Source organism: Jaculus jaculus, chromosome 20 (assembly GCF_020740685.1).
Source record: "Jaculus jaculus isolate mJacJac1 chromosome 20, mJacJac1.mat.Y.cur, whole genome shotgun sequence".
Taxonomy (NCBI): domain Eukaryota; kingdom Metazoa; phylum Chordata; class Mammalia; order Rodentia; family Dipodidae; genus Jaculus; species Jaculus jaculus.
In genome coordinates this window covers 21948620-21967460 of record NC_059121.1, presented here as the reverse complement: position 1 = coordinate 21967460, position 18841 = coordinate 21948620, and the positions used below count along the sequence as shown (strand labels likewise).

The 18841-nt window shown below is 45.7% G+C and overlaps 1 protein-coding gene across 2 annotated transcripts in view; it reads right to left on the bottom strand.

Moving 5' to 3' along the window:
* The window catches only part of Il6st (interleukin 6 cytokine family signal transducer), a 51979-nt gene extending 37309 nt beyond the window's left edge, over positions 1–14670 (bottom strand). Inside the window, exon 1 of one of the 2 annotated variants that reach the window (XM_004664929.2) lies at positions 14569–14670. The gene's annotated coding sequence lies outside the window, so the exon portion shown is untranslated. Of the gene's footprint in view, positions 1–1044; positions 1179–14568 lie in introns of those variants that run through there. The other variant, XM_045138910.1, reaches the window with a different exon arrangement.
* Between the last annotated feature and the right edge of the window lie 4171 nt (positions 14671–18841).

Sequence of the window (18841 nt, the reverse complement as noted above, 5' to 3'; positions counted from 1 at the left end):
TGGTGGTTTGAATGTAAATGTCCCCCACAGCTTCAGGTGTTTGGATACTTGATCCCCCGGCTGGTGGTGCTATTTGGGAGATTGTGGGTCATTCAGGAGGTGGGGACTTGCTGAAGGATGTGTGTGTGTGTGTGAAAGGGAGAGAGAGAGAGAGGTGGGGGTAGAGAGAATATTCCATGGGACGGCCCTTGACGTGTCACAGCCCAGCCCCTGGGGCCGGAGTTCTTGCTGCTGCTCCCTCCTCTCTGCTGATGTGGGGCTGTGGCTTCTCGCTCAGGCGTGCCATGCTTTTCCTGCCTTAGTGGACGCTGCCCTCTGGAACTGTAAGCTGAACTAACCCTTGTTCTTCCATAAGCTGCTTCTGCTCAGGTGTTTTGTCCCAGCAACAAGACAGTAAACTGAGAGGTTGCTTTGTTGACTTGGGCAAAAGCAGTTACAGCAGGTCTTTCGTAGAATTCACCCCTTTTTCCCTCTGCTGTCACTAAATTAACATTGCTAACGCCTCGACTGTCAAACCATCAAATGCACTTAGAAATATAGGTTACATTCAGTGTTCGCTCAGTACTAGGTTAAACTCTAGCAGCAGTATGGTAGTTACTTCTTCAAATACGGTAACTTCAAACAGGCAAAGATTGAATCCTCCATTTTTATTTCATTCACACTGAGCCACTGATACAACTTACGTAGATTAAATAACAAGGAATGTGGTTTGTAAGAAATTTTAAAACTTATAAGTGGGGCTGGAGAGATGGCTTAGCGGTTAAGCGCTTGCCTGTGAAGCCTAAGGACCCCGGTTCGAGGCTCGGTTCCCCAGGTCCCACGTTGGCCAGATGCACAAGGGGGCGCACGCGTCTGGAGTTCGTTTGCAGAGGCTGGAAGCCCTGGCGCGCCCATTCTCTCTCTCCCTCTATCTGTCTTTCTCTCTGTGTCTGTCGCTCTCAAATAAATAAATTAAAAAAAAAAAAAACAAAAAAACAAAAAAACTTATAAGTGAAAAGTTAAAAAAAAAAAAAAGAAATCATGTGAAAGTCCCTATCATCTCACCAAGAAAATACTAGTGAAAATGTTGGCCCTCCAAGACTCAGGGAGGGAACGTTGTGGAAGAGTGGGCAGAAAGAATACGCGAGTCAGAATGGGGAGCAGTGCTGTGGCACATCCTGATCCAAACATGAAGTGGCTACTGCACCCAGGACCTCCAGTACCTGTCATTCCCTCCGCCACACCTGAACAGTACTGGGCCCATCAATATTCAGTCATGGACACTGGAAAAGGGCAAAAAAAAAAGTTAAAGTAAGAGAGGGCCTGGGGAGGTGACTCAGTGGTTAAAGGCGCTGACTTGAGAAGCCTGCTGGCTGGGGTTCACGTTCCCAGCACTCACACAAAGCCAAACGCACGAAGTGGTGCATGCATTTGGAGCCCACCTGCGGCAGCAAGAGGGCTTGAGGAGGGCATGCGCTCGCCCCCAAATAATTAAAAATAAAAGTAGGGGAGGGAGACTTCTGGTTAAGATGGCGGCGTAGGTACCACGCCAAAGCGGCCTAGGGGGGAAAAAAGACCAAAAAAACTCAGCAAAATACACACTTTTACTAAAAAGTGAGGTGTATAGGAAGTTGAAGTGGCAGCGGAGAAGTAGGAGAGATCCAGAGCATCCAGAGCCCGCACAGGCGGGAAAAGCGGCCCCGGCAGCTCCGCCAACCGCCGGGGGGCAGCACAACAGAAAGCCACCAGGCTCGGCTCCAGCCGCGGGAAAAGCCAGGCGCGGGCGCTTCCCTCACACCACGCTCTCCGCACCTCGGGAAACGTGAGGGGAGAGCAGCAGCGAGCAGCGGAGGAGCAGACCGCGAGGTAGAAGCACACGTGAAGCAGCGAGACAACCAGAGCAGCCGCGGCTCCCTCCCCTCCCCCACCGCCTGAGCCCAGCTCTGGCAAACAGAGCAGCGGCCCGGGACCGGCCATGCCAACTTGGGCTGACAGCGGGACCCAAGCAGGAGCAGAGTTCGGCAGCAACTTCAGTGGCTCCAGCACCGGTAACAGCGGCCCCAGCAGCAGCGGACCCAGGAGCGGCAGCAGCGGCAGACTCCGCAGCAGCAGCTTCAGGGGGAGCAGTGGCAGTGGACACAGCAGCAGCAGCTTCAGCAGCAGTGGTGGCTCCAGCAGTGGCAGCTACAGCAGCAACAGCAGTGGTGGGTCCAGCAGCAACACCTTCACCAGCAGTGGCTACAGCCCAGCAGGGGCAGCTTGAGCAGCAGCAGTTCCAGCAGCAGGGGAGCTGATCTGCAGGGCCACACTTGCCAGGCTTGGTTTGCCCCACAGGAAAAGCAAGTGCCCAGCTCCAGAAATCAGAACAGCAGCCCGACGACCCAGGCAGCAACTTGACTGAGACCAAAATCATCCAAGGTAACTGGGATTGCACCAGGGAAGGGTCTCACTTGGTCGCAAGCTGACTTGGATCCCTCAACAGACCAGAAATCTTAACCTTTTTGTTGATAGAGGATCTGGTCGTTATAATAACTACTCTTGCATACATACTCGGGGCTGTTTTTGATTGAATGTGTACAGTGTTTAGTTAAATTTTAGAATCTACCTGTATTTTATTCCACTTAGCCTGCTTGAATACTCCTATAGCAGGGAAACTCAACCCCTAAGAACATCTTTGTAGATACTCTGAGAATCTTAAGAGCCACACCTTACACCTTAAGGTTCTACCCTGAAAATATATTATATCAAATCAATTGATACAGCTAAGAATACACAGCTAGCTAGAAAATCCAAGCATTAACTTAATCCAAGATGCAAAAATATATACATTATAACACAAGAAACACTAAAAAGCAAGACGATATAAATCCACCTAAAAGTATTAATGCATCAGAAATGTCCTCCAGTGAGAAAGAGTTAGAGGAAATGCCTGAGAAAGAGTTCAAAAGAATGATTATAAATATGTTCAAAGAGGTCAAAGAACACATGAAAACAATCAAAGAAGAAATCAAAGAGGAAATCAAAGAGGAAATCAAAGGAATCAAAGAAGATGCAGGACACCAATTTAATGAAATAAAGAAGGCAATACAAGACATAAATAAGGAAATAGAAATAATAAAGAAAAACCAGTCAGAATTACTAGCAATGAAGAACACAGTTAATGAAATAAAAAACTCTGTAGAAAATCTCACCAGTAGGATGGATGAGGGAGAGGACAGAATATCTAAGCTAGAAGACCAGGTAGCAGACCTAATACAATCCAACAAAGAGAAAGACAAACTTATAGAAAAGTATGAGTGGGAATTTCAAGATATTCGGGACACTATGAAAAGATCCAATATAAGAATTCAGGGCATAGTAGAAGGAGAAGAACTCCAATCCAAAGGCATAGTAGGCGTCTTCAACAAAATCATAGAAGAAAATTTCCCCCAAATTGGGAAAGAGGTGCCAATGCAGATACAGGAAGCCTTTAGAACCCCAGCCAGACAAAACCCAGAAAGAACCTCTCCTCGCCATATTATAATCAAACTTCCAAACACGCACACCAAAGAAAAAATATTGAAAGCAGTTAGAGAGAAAAATCAAGTTACCTACAAAAGCAAGCCCATCAGGATTACAGCAGATTATTCAACACAAACTTTTAAAGCCAGAAGGGCTTGGAGTGATATATTCCAAGTTCTGAAAGATAACAACTGTCAACCAAGGCTACTTTATCCTGCAAAGTTATCCATTCAAATAGATGGAGAAATAAAGACATTCCATGACAAAAGCAGGTTAAAGGAAAAAGTAGAGGAGGGACTAGTAGGAAAGGAGGGATTCAGTGGAAAGGGCTGGGGAAGAAAGGGCAAGAGAATATAACAAAGGGATTATGATCAGTATATACCATATCTGTGTATGAAAGTTAAAAGGCTGGCAAGGTGGCTCAGCAGTCAAGGCACTTTGCCTGCAATGCCTAATGACTTGGGTACAATTCCACAGTACCCATGTAAAGCCAGATACACAAAGTGGTACATGTATCTGGAGTTTATTGGCAGTGGCAAGAGGCCCTGGTGCACCCAGTTTCTCTCTGTGTCTCTTCTTGCAAATAAATAAATAAATAAATATTTTGTTGTTAAAAAAAGTTAAAAAAGAAATGCTTTGAGACTAACTCAGGAGACTTGGTTGCCTAATTTGCAATTTTCATCTTTAAATCTTATAGACCATGTCACTTTTTATTATTATACGTCACCTAATATAGCTGGTAGTGAGGCACTGATGGGCAACACATGTATACTGAGCATTGGAGGAAAACTAAAATTTTCAGAAAAATACTACTTTTTAGTACATCCTTTTGCCATTCTGAAAAGATGGTACTGCAAGGAGCAGATGGTTCTGGTCAATGAAGGATGAAATGAAAGACAAAGAAACGTGAAAACGTGGTCATTCACGTTGCAATCTTCACATTAGGTACAAAACATGGTCAACTTAGCAGGGCTGATTCCACTTGTCCCTCGAAGGCCACTGATGAAAGCCTGTGCTACTAAAGGGTGAGGGACCTTTAAGAGCCGGAACTTAGTACGTGGGAGTAGACCATCGTGGTGGCCTCTGAAGGAGACACTGGGACTTCGGTCTCTCTCCTCCTAAGCAATTCCCATGTGCTTCCACAGCTCACCACAGACCCAAACAACAGAGCCAACTGAGGGCTGAAACGTCTGCAACCGTGAGTCAAAATAGACCTGTTCTCCTATTTAGCTCACTTCCTCGTGGGTTTTGTAACCGCAATGGGAAGCTAGCACATACAATACAAAAGTAAACTAAAAATGAATGTCATTGTGAATCATGTTTAACTTATCTGAGTCCTTTCCCCAGGACTTTCTGATCTGTTTTAGAATGGGATATTCTTTTTTTTTTTTATTAGTAAGTTCATTTTTTTTTAAATTTTTATCTTTATTAACATTTTCCATGATTATAAAATATATCCCATGGTAATTCCCTCCCTCCCCACCCCCACACTTTCCCATTTGAAATTCCATTCTCCATCATATTACCTCCCCATTACAATCATTGTAATTACATATGTACAATATCAACCTATTAAGTATCCTCCTCCCTTCCTTTCTCTACCCTCTATGTCTCCTTTTTAACTTACTGGCCTCTGCTACTAAGTATTTTCATTCTCACACAGAAGCCCGGTCATCTGTAGCTAGGATCCACATATGAGAGAGAACATGTGGCGCTTGGCTTTCTGGGCCTGGGTTACCTCACTTAGTATAATACTTTCCAGGTCCATCCATTTTTCTGCAAATTTCATAACTTCATTTTTCTTTACCGCTGAGTAGAACTCCATTGTATAAATGTGCCACATCTTCATTATCCACTCATCTGTTGAGGGACATCTAGGCTAGTTCCATTTCCCAGCTATTATAAATTGAGTAGCAATAAACATGGTTGAGCACGTACTTCTAAGGAAATGAGATGAGTCCTTTGGATATATGCCTAGGAGTGCTATAGCTGGGTCATATGGTAGATCAATCTCTAGCTGTTTTAGGAACCTCCACACTGTTTTCCACAATGGCTGGATCAGATTGCATTCCCACCAGCAGTGCAGAAGGGTTCCTTTTTTTCCCACATCCCCGCCAACATTTATGATCATTTGTTTTCATGATGGTGGCCAATCTGACAGGAGTGAGATGGAATCTCAATGTAGTTTTAATCTGCATTTTAGAATGGGGTATTCTTGATGTTCAAAATGAGGCAGGTGGGCTGGAGGGATGGCTTAGCGGTTAAGGCATTTGCCTGCAAAGCCAAAGGACCCAGGCTCAATTCTCCAAGACCCACATTAGCCAAATGCACAAGGGGGCGCATGCGTCAGGAGTTTGTTTGCAGTGGATGGAGGCCCTGGCGTGCCCATTCTCTCTCTCCCCTTCTTTCTCTGTCAAATAAATAAATAACTAAAAATAAAATATTGGGGAAAAAATGAGATAGGTTACATGGGGGGGAGTGTCAGTGACAAGGATAAACAAAGTCAGGTTCTTAGCTGCACTGGTGGGACAGTGGTAAGCAGAGCTATTTCTCAAAGTCTGATTATTTTTCCAAGTGCTTAAAATCCCATTCTCTTCTCAGCTGAGGTGAAAAGCACTATACTGTGCCTACAACAAGTCCGTCTTAAAATCTGATTATCTTGATAGTGCATAAAATCCATTCTCAACTGTGGTGAAAAGCAGTATACTGTGCCCACAATAAGTCCCTCTTAAAGAAAAAAAAAAAAACCCTCATTATTTTCCTCAAAGGAAAAAAGGAAGAAAACTGTGAGTAGTCTTGCAAAAGTTTCTACACAAGCAGAAGATCTTTCCCTAGCTACCCTGAACTGTTTATTTTGCCCCTTTTTCTGTCTTTTTTTCCCCCTCCACAGCACTTCAGACTCTGTAAGGGACTGGCCAAACAACCCACGTCCTAAGGCTTTGCGGACCTTTGGTTCTGTTGCAAGTAGTCAACTGAGCAACTGCAGGGTCAACGCGGCCGGTCTCTCGATGACGACTGTGTCCCGGTACAACGTTACCTTGAAAACAGACCGGGGGGTGGGGGGAGCACAGGTCACTGTTTAACCTATTCTAGAATGCCATACAGTGTTCTTTGCTTACTATTTGTTACGTGTCGACCTGTGTCTCCTACAAAAGATTCGTTGGAGTCCTAATCCCCAGTATCTCAAAATGGGACCCTACTGGGAAATGGGGACATTGCTGATCTAATTAGCGAAGATGTCACAGGAATAGGGTGGAACCTTGGGCAGTATGATGTTTAGAATGGAGAGAAGGATGTCAGATGGCAAGAGACAGAGATGAGAGATGAGTTACGTGGTAAGGAATGTCAACCGATGGTTACTGCCTGAAGTTAGGGGCAGGCAAGGGACTCTTTCCCAGTCTCAGGATTTCTAGCTCCAGGACCTTTAGAGAACGTCTCTGCTTGGAGCCCTAAGAAATGACTGTCCCATGCCTGTTACCAAAGCAGACTAGTAAATAAGGCGCAAGTGTTGCATATTTTGTTCCTTCAATTCCTGGAATCTCGACTCCTACTTAGCACAGTAAGCACTCCATATGCTGCTGGAGGAGTTAATGCTGCTTTCCAAACAAGCGCACAGCATGTCCTAATGCAGTCCTTTCAGTGTGGGGCTCGGGGTGCTGACACGGCCTGGCTACGCCACTTGGTAGGTATGAGCTATGCATGTTCTTGCATGATGTGTCCAGTTGACTATTTTGAACATCCTTTAATATATAACCTGGACATAATGCCTTTGTTAGAAAATTATCTGTACATATTTTCCCCCAAAATCAGTGCCTCGTCTTTTGACTATCTTAAAATTGCTCTTTGAAAATCAGGAAGTTTAATTCTGATGAAGTGTGACATTGTGCTTTTGGTGGTACATCTAAGGAATCTTTGCCTCAGATCACAAAGGTTTTCTCCTGTCTTCATTTTCAAGTTTTGAAGTTGTAAGTTTTACATTTAGGTTTCAGAGTAATTTTGAGTTAATATATGGCATGAGGTAGAATTCAAGTTTGTTTTGTATACATGATTAGCCAACTGGTTCAGAAGCAGTTGTTGGAAACACAATTCCTTCTCAAGTGAATGACCTTTGCACCTTAGTCAAGGATCAGTTGTCCATATATGTGTTGGTGTATTTGTGCATTTTTAAATTCTGCAGGTGGGGAAATTTTTATGTAAAAGACTATAAGGCAAATATTTCAGGCTTTGTGGGTCATAATGTCTCTGTTGAGAGCCTGCCTTGCATGCAAGTGGCTATGGTTTTGATCCCTGGCACTATAAAGATAATATAAATAATAAAGAATTTATAAGCTGGGCACAGTTCACACTTGTAGTCTTAGCTAAGTTGGGGCGGCTGAGGAAGGAAGATCACATAAGCCTAGGAATCAAGAGGCCAGCCTGGGAAACACGGTGAGATCATAGTTCAAAACAAAACATGGGCTGGACAGATGGTTCCGTGGTGAAAGGTGCTTGCTTAATAAGCTTGCCAGCCTGGGTTTGAGTCCCCAGTACCCATGTAAAGTCAGATGCACAAAGTAGTGTATGCATCTAGAGTTCCTTTGCAGTAGCAGGAGGCTAAGGTATAGCCATCTTTAACCTGTTTCTCTCCTTATAAATAATAAAAAAGGGCTGGAGAGATGGCTTAGTGGTTAAGCGCTTGCCTGTGAAGCCTAAGGACCCCGGTTCGAGGCTCGGTTCCCCAGGTCCCACATTAGCCAGATGCATAAGGGGGGGCGCACGCGTCTGGGGTTCATTTGCAGAGGCTGGAAGCCCTGGCACGCCCATTCTCTCTCTCCCCCTCTATCTGTCTTTCTCTCTGTGTCTGTCGCTCTCAAATAAATAAATTAAAAATATTAAGAACAACACCCCCCCCCCAAGTATCTGATAAATATTCTTTTTAAAAGGCTTCTCACTTCACTGGGGAAATAAGCAACTCTGCAAATATGTACTTTTGGATAAACCAGCTCTATAAGCAAAAAAATAAAAATAAAAAAATAAAAAGCCCTTTCTTCATGGCACACATATACTCCAGATTCATTATGGAATTGGTGTAAAAGTCCGACTGTAAGCATACTGGAAGGAAATATGGAGTGTGTTCATGATTCAAGAGCAGAAAATCTTTTACAAATTATTTTTGTCTATTTTAGAGAAATGAGAACGTTTCAAAAATACTTTAGTACAACGTCCATGTTCTCACCATCACTTAAGAAATATAATGCTACAAATTACAACTGAAGCCAAAGAAACAGTTCTTGCTCACGGGAAACTCAAAGTTTAGAGAGGTAAGATATCCTAAGTGCTACCGGGACATGGACAGACCCAATTCCGACAGGTACCCAGCTTTAAATGAAGGGTTTTAAATTAAGAGTTTCCGAGAGAAAACAGCATACTCATACAAAGTATATCATCTTTGATTTGAACTGTGAAGTGAAAATCACTAATGGAGAAGTCCCAGAGGTCTATCTGCCCTACCTGAAATGCACTAGTGTGTGAGGTTGCAGAAGTGTACAAGACACAGGACATCCAAACAAAAAATAAGATGGCTCTGCAGAAGTAAGGCGGATCTTTCCCTTATTGTGAAGTATAAAACACATTGCTAAAGAGAATGTGGAGAGTTGGAGGCAACACTCAAGCTTTTTTCTTTGTTTTTTTCGAGGTAGGGTTTCGCTTTAGCCCAGGCTGACCTGGAACTCACTATATAGTCTCAGGGTGGCCTTGAACTCATGGAGATCCTCCTATATCTGCCTTCTGTGTACTGGGATTAAAGGTGTGCACCACAACACCCAAGTGTAACACTCAAACTTTAAAAAGGGCAACATATTTATTTTGCTGAAAGAAATGAAGCTCTTGCTCTGCAGATCAACACAATGCAGCTTTGAAACAATAATCAGTTACAGCCACTATAGGAACAGACACTGCTCTCTGATCGTAGGTTACCCTAACTTCTCATGAAACTGTGAGACAGCCACAGAATTATTTAAAAAAAAAAGGCAGTGGCCTGTGACGTTATTAAGTGCTTCTGAAGCCTTCAACATTGCTCTCCATCCTTGCCTCTTAATTCCTCACACCTCCTGGTTCCTATGCAACCAGACAGAGTAGCTTAGCTGGCTTTCCTTTATCTGCTTTTCTTGTGCTCTCTGCTAGCTCTTATCTCTCGCCTATAACTGTATCCAAAGTATTCGACACCTACTTTTCCTCTGAAGCATCTGTATCTTTGAAGGTACAGAACTTCAAACAAAACACTACTCCAACAAAAATGATTTCAAGAATTCTGACTTGAAGCTTTAGTTACATATTATCTTGGATTTTCTACCTCTGATTCAAATGAACTTAAGAAATCTTTAAAAACAGCACACTTTTATGTATTTATTTTTTTAATCACCTTGTTCCCATACCTATAAATAACTCACGCAACCTTGAACTGCCTAAGTCAACGGAGTCCATCGTTCTCTTACGTGCCCATTACAGTTTTAAGTTTTCTCAGTGACAAATCTTCTAGGGACTTCATTCATAGTCCCTTCCCCGGGCCTGTCTCTGTACCCTCTACCACAACCAGTCGAACTTGGGCCCTGGTCACAATACTGACAACCACCTTCCGGCTTCTAGTCTCTTTCCTCCCTCTTAAACATTCTGAACACTGTTGGTGGGCGAATCCTTCACAAGCATTACTTTAAAGCCATAATTCTTCCTCAAAAGTTTTTTCAAGGGTGACTAATACTGCCAAATATTTTAGGTATTAAAGAACCTAAAAACTTGGCTTCAAAGAACCCGTAGGGTACAATCAACCTCTTCCAGTACTTGTCTATTTTAGAATAGTAGTAGTAATAAGTAAGGCTAAGGCATTTCAGAGGCAGGTAGAGCACTCACTTACCATGCAGAAGGGGACCTGGGTTCAAGGTTGAGTACCACAAAACAAAATCCTTTCCTCAAACTTCTCTCAAGTTGTCCCACTACACGTACACTGTAAGCAATCTGGCTTTTACTCAAATCATGCTGAAATTATTTTTGCAACTTTCCAACTGTAAAGCCAATATGTAAGCTTCATTCCTCTTTTGCTTGGCCTCATAATGCGCAATGTGTCTTAACTTTCATCACTGCCCACCAGCCAACTCTACCAGGAAACTCCAGTAACTCACTACTGGGTCTCCTCTACAGCATGTCGTTTTTAAAGTCTGCTTCCTTTCCTCGTGTGTATGGTATGCACACGTGGGTCTGTGTGTGTGTGTGTGTGTGTCTGTTTTCATGGAGGTCAGAGGTTGACACTGAAGTCTTCCTCAACTGTTTTCCATTTTGTTTTTGGAGATAAAGTCTTTTTTGATGACATTGAACTAGACAGCCGGAGAGCCCCGGGGTTCCCTGAACCCCCCCCCCCCCAGCACCGGGAACACAGGCATGTGCCATGACGCACAGCAAGCACCTTACCCACTGACGCATCTCCCCAGCCTCTGGAGTTTATGCTTTGACACCTGGTTCCTACAGTGCCAAGGCCTTCCCAAGCCTGCTTTATCCCACTGTTTATAACCCCAGATGAACTTCTACAGAACTCCACCCCCACCCACTCTCACACACATGTCCCACTTCTCTTTTAGAGTTCCCTAAAGGATCGAACAGAAATTACATGTCGTGATACACTCCAAACCTAACATACTTTGCAGCACTTAGCAGAAAATTAGGTTTGTGTATGTATTTAGTTATTAATGTATGGGGTACTGACAAGTGAACCCAGGGCCCAGGCACATGCTAGGCAAGCATCTACCCCTGGCTACATCTCAGCACAATAATGAGTTTTCTGATACAGCAGCGTTATGCTACTCACTGTTACAGCGTTACCATAGTTAAGAGCCCAGATTCCGAAGCCAGGCTGAGTACAAACAGGATCTATCACTTCTTAGCTGGACAAGTTAGTTGCTTAAAAGTTTACCTCTGTGTAAGAGATTAAGACTCCTAATAAGGTTATGAGGGTTATAGTATTGTGAGCAAAATGCTCAAAACACAGAAAATATTACATATGTATTTGTTATTATAATGAATATAATTTGAATATAATTCCACATGTTCTATTATGTTCTAATTTCCATTATGTTCTCTATTCTGTATTTATGAATAAGCTCTCTCTCTATGATGTTCTTTATTATAAATGGGTTTGTTAACCCAATTTTTGTAAATTCTGTGAAGATCCTGATGATAACTCAGTTATCTTTATTACTCCCTACAGCAGGGTAAGAGCTCAGTGAAATAATCTTAACAGAAACCTCAACTCTGATCACACTGTCTTTGCAATCAAAGAAAGGGAGAGAGAGCTGTGAGAACATTCCAGGCTTCTCCCAGAGTCAAGCTGCAAATGTCTCAGGGCCAGGGAATTCTGACACCCATTAAAATGAGGAAGTCTGAAATAACTTCCAGGAGAAAAAAAAAAAAAAAAACCTTCCTGCCACTGCAGTTTTAGGCAGTGCTTAGCTTCCGAAACTACGTTACAACATTGCATTTTCTATGAGAAATCTGCCGATATGACAAGATGTCTGTCTAGGTAATAGAGGGGCCCTAAGTAGCTAGTTTAACACCTGATCACTGGCGTGTATTAACATTCTCCGTAGCATCTGATTGAAATGTCAAATTCCCTCAGGGAAAAAAAGTTAAACAGAAAACCCACCATCATAAATAAAAATAAGAACATCATGTTTAATTCCTAAGAATATGCTCCAGTAAATTAGCTGGCAGCTGTATTTATAATGCTCTAAATTACCTATGAGAAAAAGACTCTTCTTGTCTAAATACAGACTTGGGAAGAAGAAAAATTCTAGTACAAAGTTTATCCTTCCTAACATTTCCTCCATTTTTTTCTTTCACTTGTGATTAAAAGCAAAACCCCAAATTATTCCCCAAAATAAGTATTTGGAAAGCACAGTTTAACTTACTACTGAGGTTAGTTCTATAAAAACATAGCATCCAGTTTGTAGTTCAAAAACACTTTCAAATATACATTAACACTAGGAAATTAAGGAAGTGGCAATCAGCTCAAAGGATGACCTGTGTTAGTAACCAAGAGTTGTTTAACTTAAAGCCAGCTAGCTGTCCCACACAGTCTAAAGGGTTTGTTTACAGCACTGACTAAACCAACAGAGCTTATTAGAAGATGCATCCTGACATTCCAATAAGAATTTTAAAACAGTGTTAACCACTGAAATGCCCAATACTATACAAATTAAAACAAAGATTTAATTTAATTAAAACAAGATTTCCTTTTGAGGGACAAATGAATAAAATGTCCATCCTTGAATGAACAGAAAAAAAGTGTCCAAGTTGAGACAGAAGGACTCGTTCTCAGGTTTAAAAAGACACGTCGGATCTATTTAGGAATTGGTAGGTGCAAGAGATTTAAAAATATATATTAAGCACTGGTTGGGATTGCAGGACAAAATGCTGGCTTTGGGAGGTGGGGGAGAGAAATCAGGCGCCCGGTGGGGAGGAAGAGTCAAGTTTGTAAAGGGGACATGGGTAGGGGACTCGGGGAACCCGGGGATGTGCGACGGAAGCAGGGAGTCAGGGTAAGGTTGGGGTACCTCGGGCGGAGGGAACCAGGTGACCAAGCTGGGCAAGTGGGAAGTGGGAGCTAGGACAGAGGGCGGAATGCGGGGATTTCCAGGCCCGGGATGGAGGAGTCATGGTGCCGGGGATGGTGGTGGTGGGGGGTACTCCTCTCCCAGGTCAGGGAGATCGCCCCCCACTTTTCCATGCCAGGTCCTGGGACCCGCATTGGGGTTGGGGGTGGTGGGGTACTCCTCTCCCAGGCCAGGGAGATCGCCCCCCACTTTTCCATTCCAGGTCCCTGACCCGCATTGGGGGTGGTGGGGGGAATCCTCTCCTAGGTCAGGGAGATCGCCCCCCACTTTTCCACGCCAGGTCCTGGGACCCGCATTGGGGTTGGGGGTGGTGGAGTACTCCTCTCCTAGGTCAGGGAGATCGTCCCCACTTTTCCATTCCAGGTCCCTGACCCGCATTGGGGGTGGTGGGGGGAATCCTCTCCTAAGTCAGGGAGACCGCCCCCCACTTTTCCATGCCAGATCCTGGGACCCGCATTGGGGTTGGGGGTGGTGGGGTACTCCTCTCCCAAGCCAGGGAGATCGCCCCCCACTTTTCCATGCCAGGTCCCAGACCCGCATTGGGGGTGGTGGGGGGAATCCTCTCCTAGGTCAGGGAGACCGGCCCCCCACTTTTCCATGCCAGATCCTGGGACCCGCATTGGGGTCCTCTCCCAGGTCAGGGAGATCGCCCCCCACTCTTCCATGCCAGGTCCCAGACCCGCATTGGGGGTGGTGGGGGGAATCCTCTCCTAGGTCAGGGAGACCGGCCCCCCACTTTTCCACACCAGGTCCTGGGACCCGCATTGGGGTTAGGGGTGGTGGGGTACTCCTCTCCCAGGCCAGGGAGATCGCCCCCCACTTTTCCATGCCAGGTCCCAGACCCGCATTGGGGGTGGTGGGGGGAATCCTCTCCTAGGTCAGGGAGACCGGCCCCCCACTTTTCCATGCCAGATCCTGGGACCCGCATTGGGGTCCTCTCCCAGGTCAGGGAGATCGCCCCCCACTCTTCCATGCCAGGTCCCAGACCCGCATTGGGGGTGGTGGGGGGAATCCTCTCCTAGGTCAGGGAGACCGGCCCCCCACTTTTCCACGCCAGGTCCTGGGACCCGCATTGGGGTTGGGGGTGGTGGGGTACTCCTCTCCCAGGTCAGGGAGATCGCCCCCCACTTTTCCATGCCAGGTCCTGGGACCCGCATTGGGGTTGGGGGTGGTGGGGTACTCCTCTCCCAGGTCAGGGAGATCGCCCCCCACTTTTCCATGCCAGGTCCCGGGACCCGCATTGGGGTTGGGGGTGGTGGGGTACTCCTCTCCCAGGTCAGGGAGACCGCCCCCCACTTTTCCATGCCAGGTCCCGGGACCCGCATTGTGGGGGAATCCTCTCCCGGGTCAGGGAGACCGGCCCCCCACTTTTCCATGTCAGCTCCACGCGGGCCTGGGGAGAAGCTCATCCTCCTCGCCCGCCCCCGTCGGCCCGGGGGCCCCTCCTCACCTCTCAGGCCGCGACGCCTCCGTCTCCAACGCCGAGCCCGAGCCGGAGCCCGTGGGTGCGGCCCGCCACCAGCACCCGCCGTCCCGGGAGGGGGCGTCCCCGGGGGAAGCCGCCACCCCGCACGCCTCAGCCCGGAACCCGACGCGCTCCGCAGCTCGGGGTCCCCGCGGACCCTTCACAGCGACCCTCCAGCCGCCCGCTGGCCGCCGCCGCCGCCGCGCTCCCTTCGCCCCGCCCCCGACCCAGAGCCCCGCGCGCTGATTGGCTGCGGGGAGTCCCCGGCGCACGCGGCCATTGGCTGACGAGCGCGCAGACGGGCGGGATGGGCGGGGACTCCGGGCGAGGCTGCGATTCCCGGAACGCGGCTCCCCTCCCGGCGTCCCGGATTCCCGCGGCCCCGGCTCGCCGACGTCGCCTCTCCCAGACCGGATCGAAGGGTTTCCCTCCCCCCGCCCTCCGCGACGCTCACAACCTCCTCCTCCGCGGGCGGAAGGACCACACTGTGCCTTTATTCTCCCCTGTGGGAAAGACGGGGTCGTGAACTTGAGAGCCTGGGGTGCTTCCCGCGCTCCCAGGGCCGCCTCCTGCGCCTCTGCGCCCGGGGACGTCCTCGGGGACCCGGGGCGAGCCACCGCCTGGCTCCCCGGGGGACGCTGGGGGCTCCTTGGGGACAGGAAGGGCTTGACGGCACAGGAGATTGCCGCTGGTTGTGGTGACGGCTTCGGTCCAAGTCTTATGTAAAGGAGCCTTGCCACGAAAATAATTTTTAATTGATTTTTTTAAAAAACGTAATTATGTATTATCTACCATCTATCTACCCATCTAGACATAATTACGTCTTATCTATTTTCTATCTGTTGAGAGACAGAGAGAGAATGGGTGCCCCCAGCCCCTGCAAAGGAACTCCAGATGCTTGCGCCCCGTTTTGTGCATCTGGCTTTACGTAGGCACTGGGGAGTCAACTCTGGTCCTTAGGTTTTGCAGGCAAGCGCCTTAACTGCTGAGCCATCTCTCCAGCTCCGGAATGCTTAAAAAAAATTATATATATATATATATATATATAGTTTATTTGCAAGCACAAGCAGAGAGAGAGGTAGGAATGGGCACGCCAGGGCCTCCAGCCACTGCAAAAGAACGCCAGATGCATGTGCCACTTTGTGCATCTTGCTTTACATGGGTACTGTGGAATGGAACCAGGGCCTTCAAGCTTTGCAAGCAGGTGCCTTTAAAGGCTGAGCCATCTCTCCAGCCCCGGGAGATATATATATACATTTTAAGGTTAGTAAATGACTTTCGGTGTAATTGTGCAGTGAATCCCTAGAACTGGTGACCTACTGAGAAACTAGTGTTTTCTTGCGGTTCCCGCCTCCCGATCTGTGATAAAAATACCTAGTACAAACCAATTTCATTGTAATTCACCTCGCCTCCACGCCCCCTGGAAAATGAAAACGAAAGCTCACGTGGGTGTATGTATATATTTTCCAAAGCAAGATGAGAAGCTTAAAAAAGATGTGTGTCTATAAAAGGGACTTTTGGAAGAATTGCAAGCAATAATAAATGGTTTAATGAGCAAATAATGCCTTTAAATTAACAAAGTTTTTATTGGGGATCTTGATGAAACAAACAAAAAAAAATTACAGGAGTTGGAGAGATGGTTCAACAGTTATAGTGCTTGTTGGCAAAGCCTAAGGACCCAGGTTCAATTCCCCAGTGCCCACATAAAGCCAGATGTACAAAGTGGCACTTGCATCTGAAGTTCATTTGCAGCGGCTGGAGGCCCTGGTGTGCTCTGTTTTGCAATAAATTTAAAAATATTTTTTGAAAGCCTCCCTTAAAAAAAATAAAAATTACAATCTCTTTTTCTTTCTTCTGTTAGGCAAAGCACTCTTCTATTGAGTGACATTCTGAGCCCCAAATTATGATCCCTCAGTAACTGATAAGCTTTAAAAGATACAACAAAGTGGACCTTCTAAAGGTGTCCCAGGTAAGCTTGAGGTCTATGCTAAGCTAAAGTTGTGTTCAGCTTCTGCAATTCCCTGCCATACTTTATCTAAACTGCGGAGGGGAACAAGATGGTATTCTAGCCTTGCTATGCGTATGTAGGGACGTTCATTTTAAAACAAGCTTCTTTGAAAAGTTTGTTCAACTGAAAATTTTACACAGATCCAGCAATTATTTATTTAGGGGCAATGTATACCTCTTACATTTCCATCTCTGTGACCTTAGGAACATCTTTTTAGTGTTTTCATCGAAAAATGAGAATAATGGTACTAACCTAACCTAGTAGGATTGTTGATTTAAAGCACAGAGTTTGGGGGCTGGAGAGATGCCTCAATGGTTAAAGGTGCTTCCTTGCAAAAGCCTGCAGGTCTGGGTTTAATTCACCACTACTCATGTAAAACCAAATGCAGAAAGTGGTATGTGCATCTGGAGTTCTTTTGCAGAGGCAGGAGGCCCTAGAACGCCCATACTCATTCTCTTTCTGACTTTCTCCCTCCCTCTTTTGCTCCTTTTGTTTCTCTCAAATAAATAAATAAAAATATTTTTTAAGGGCTGGAGAGATGGCTTAGCGATGAAGCGCTTGCCTGTGAAGCCTAAGGATGCCTGTTGGAGGCTTGATTCCCCAGGACCCACGTTAGCCAGATGCACAAGGGGGCGCACATGTCTGGAGTTCATTTGCAGTGGCTAGAGGCCCTAGTGTGCCCATTCTCTCTCTCTCTCTCTCTCTTTCTCTCTCTCTCTCTGTGCCTCTTTCTCTGTCTCTCTCTCTCAAATAAATAAATAAATATTTTTAAAAATATATTTTGAGGCCTGGGGAGATGGTTCAGTGGTTAAGGCATTTACCAGCAAAGCCAAAGGACCCATGTTCAGCTCCCCAGCACCCGCGTAAGCCAGATGCACAAGGTGGCACATGCGTCTGGAGTTCATTTTCATTGGCTGGAAGCCCTGACATACTCATTCTCTATCTGCCTCTCTGTCTCTCTCTCTCTTTCTCTAATAAATAAATCAAAATGAAAATATTTTTTAAGGGTTGGAGAGATGGCTTAGTGGTGAAAGCGTTTGCTTGTAAAGCCAAAGGATCCCGGTTTGACTCACCAGGCCCCTTGTAAGCCAGATAAACAAGGGGCTCATGCATCTGGAGTTTGTTTACAGTGGCTGGAGGCCCTGGCGTGCTCATTCTCTCCCTTCCTCTCTCTCTCTCAAATAAATAAATAGACTATGTTTTTAAAAAAGTGGAAGTCTTAGACATTCTTAAAAATGTATTTCTAGCATTAAAAATATTTTCAAAATAAAATATTGCCAGGTGTGGTGGCGCACGCCTTTAATCCCGGCACTTGGGAGGCAGAGGTAGGAGGATTGTTGTGAGTTTGAGGCCGTCCTGAGAGTACAGATGAATTCCAGGTCAGCCTGAGCTAGAGTGAGACTCTACCTAGAAAAACCAAAATAAATAAATAAATAAATAAAAAATCATAAAAATAAAAAATATTTTAAAAAACAGTTTGACACATATATATATACTCAATACCAACTATCATCATTATATAATGTATCCTATGTTGATGCATCTCAAACCTGCTTGAATTGTGGCATTTATTAAAGTTGATGACGTTTCTTAGAGAGGGAGGTGAATATCTTACAACAAGCTGGCCTGCCTTGCCATACTGATCAGAAAGCAGAGGTCTAAGTTGATCCTCTCACTACTTTCTTCACTTTCATTGGCCTTCAGTCATGTTAATCACTGTGAGATTGTCCTTGTATTGAATCTGCTTAGCTCCTGCCCCTAAGAAACTCACACTTTGTGGGGGCGATTAAAAATCCTATAGCAAGGGCGTGGTGGCGCACGCCTTTAATCCCAGCACTCAGGAGGCAGTGGTAGGAGGATCGCTGTGAGTTCAAGGCCACCCTGAGACTTCATGGTGAATTTCAGGTCAGCCTGGACTAGAGTGAGACCCTAAGTGGAAAAACAAACAAACAAACAATCCTATGGCAAAAGAACAAGCCAATATCAAAGAACTTTCAGAACAGTCAAGACAGTAGGAAGCACCAGATCACTTTCTGGTTAAGAATGTGCTGGGACTGGGGAAATGGTTTGGTGTTTATAGGGCTTGCTGCAGAAGTGTGAGCTCCTGTGGGGGCAAGTGTCTGTAATTCCAGAGTGTCTACAGTGAGGGAAGAGAATCCCCCAGAAGGCTCATGGGCCACCTAGCCTAGCAAATGAAGCAGTGAATAAATAACTAGAGTCCCTGCTTCTAACAAGGTGGGAAGCAAAGAC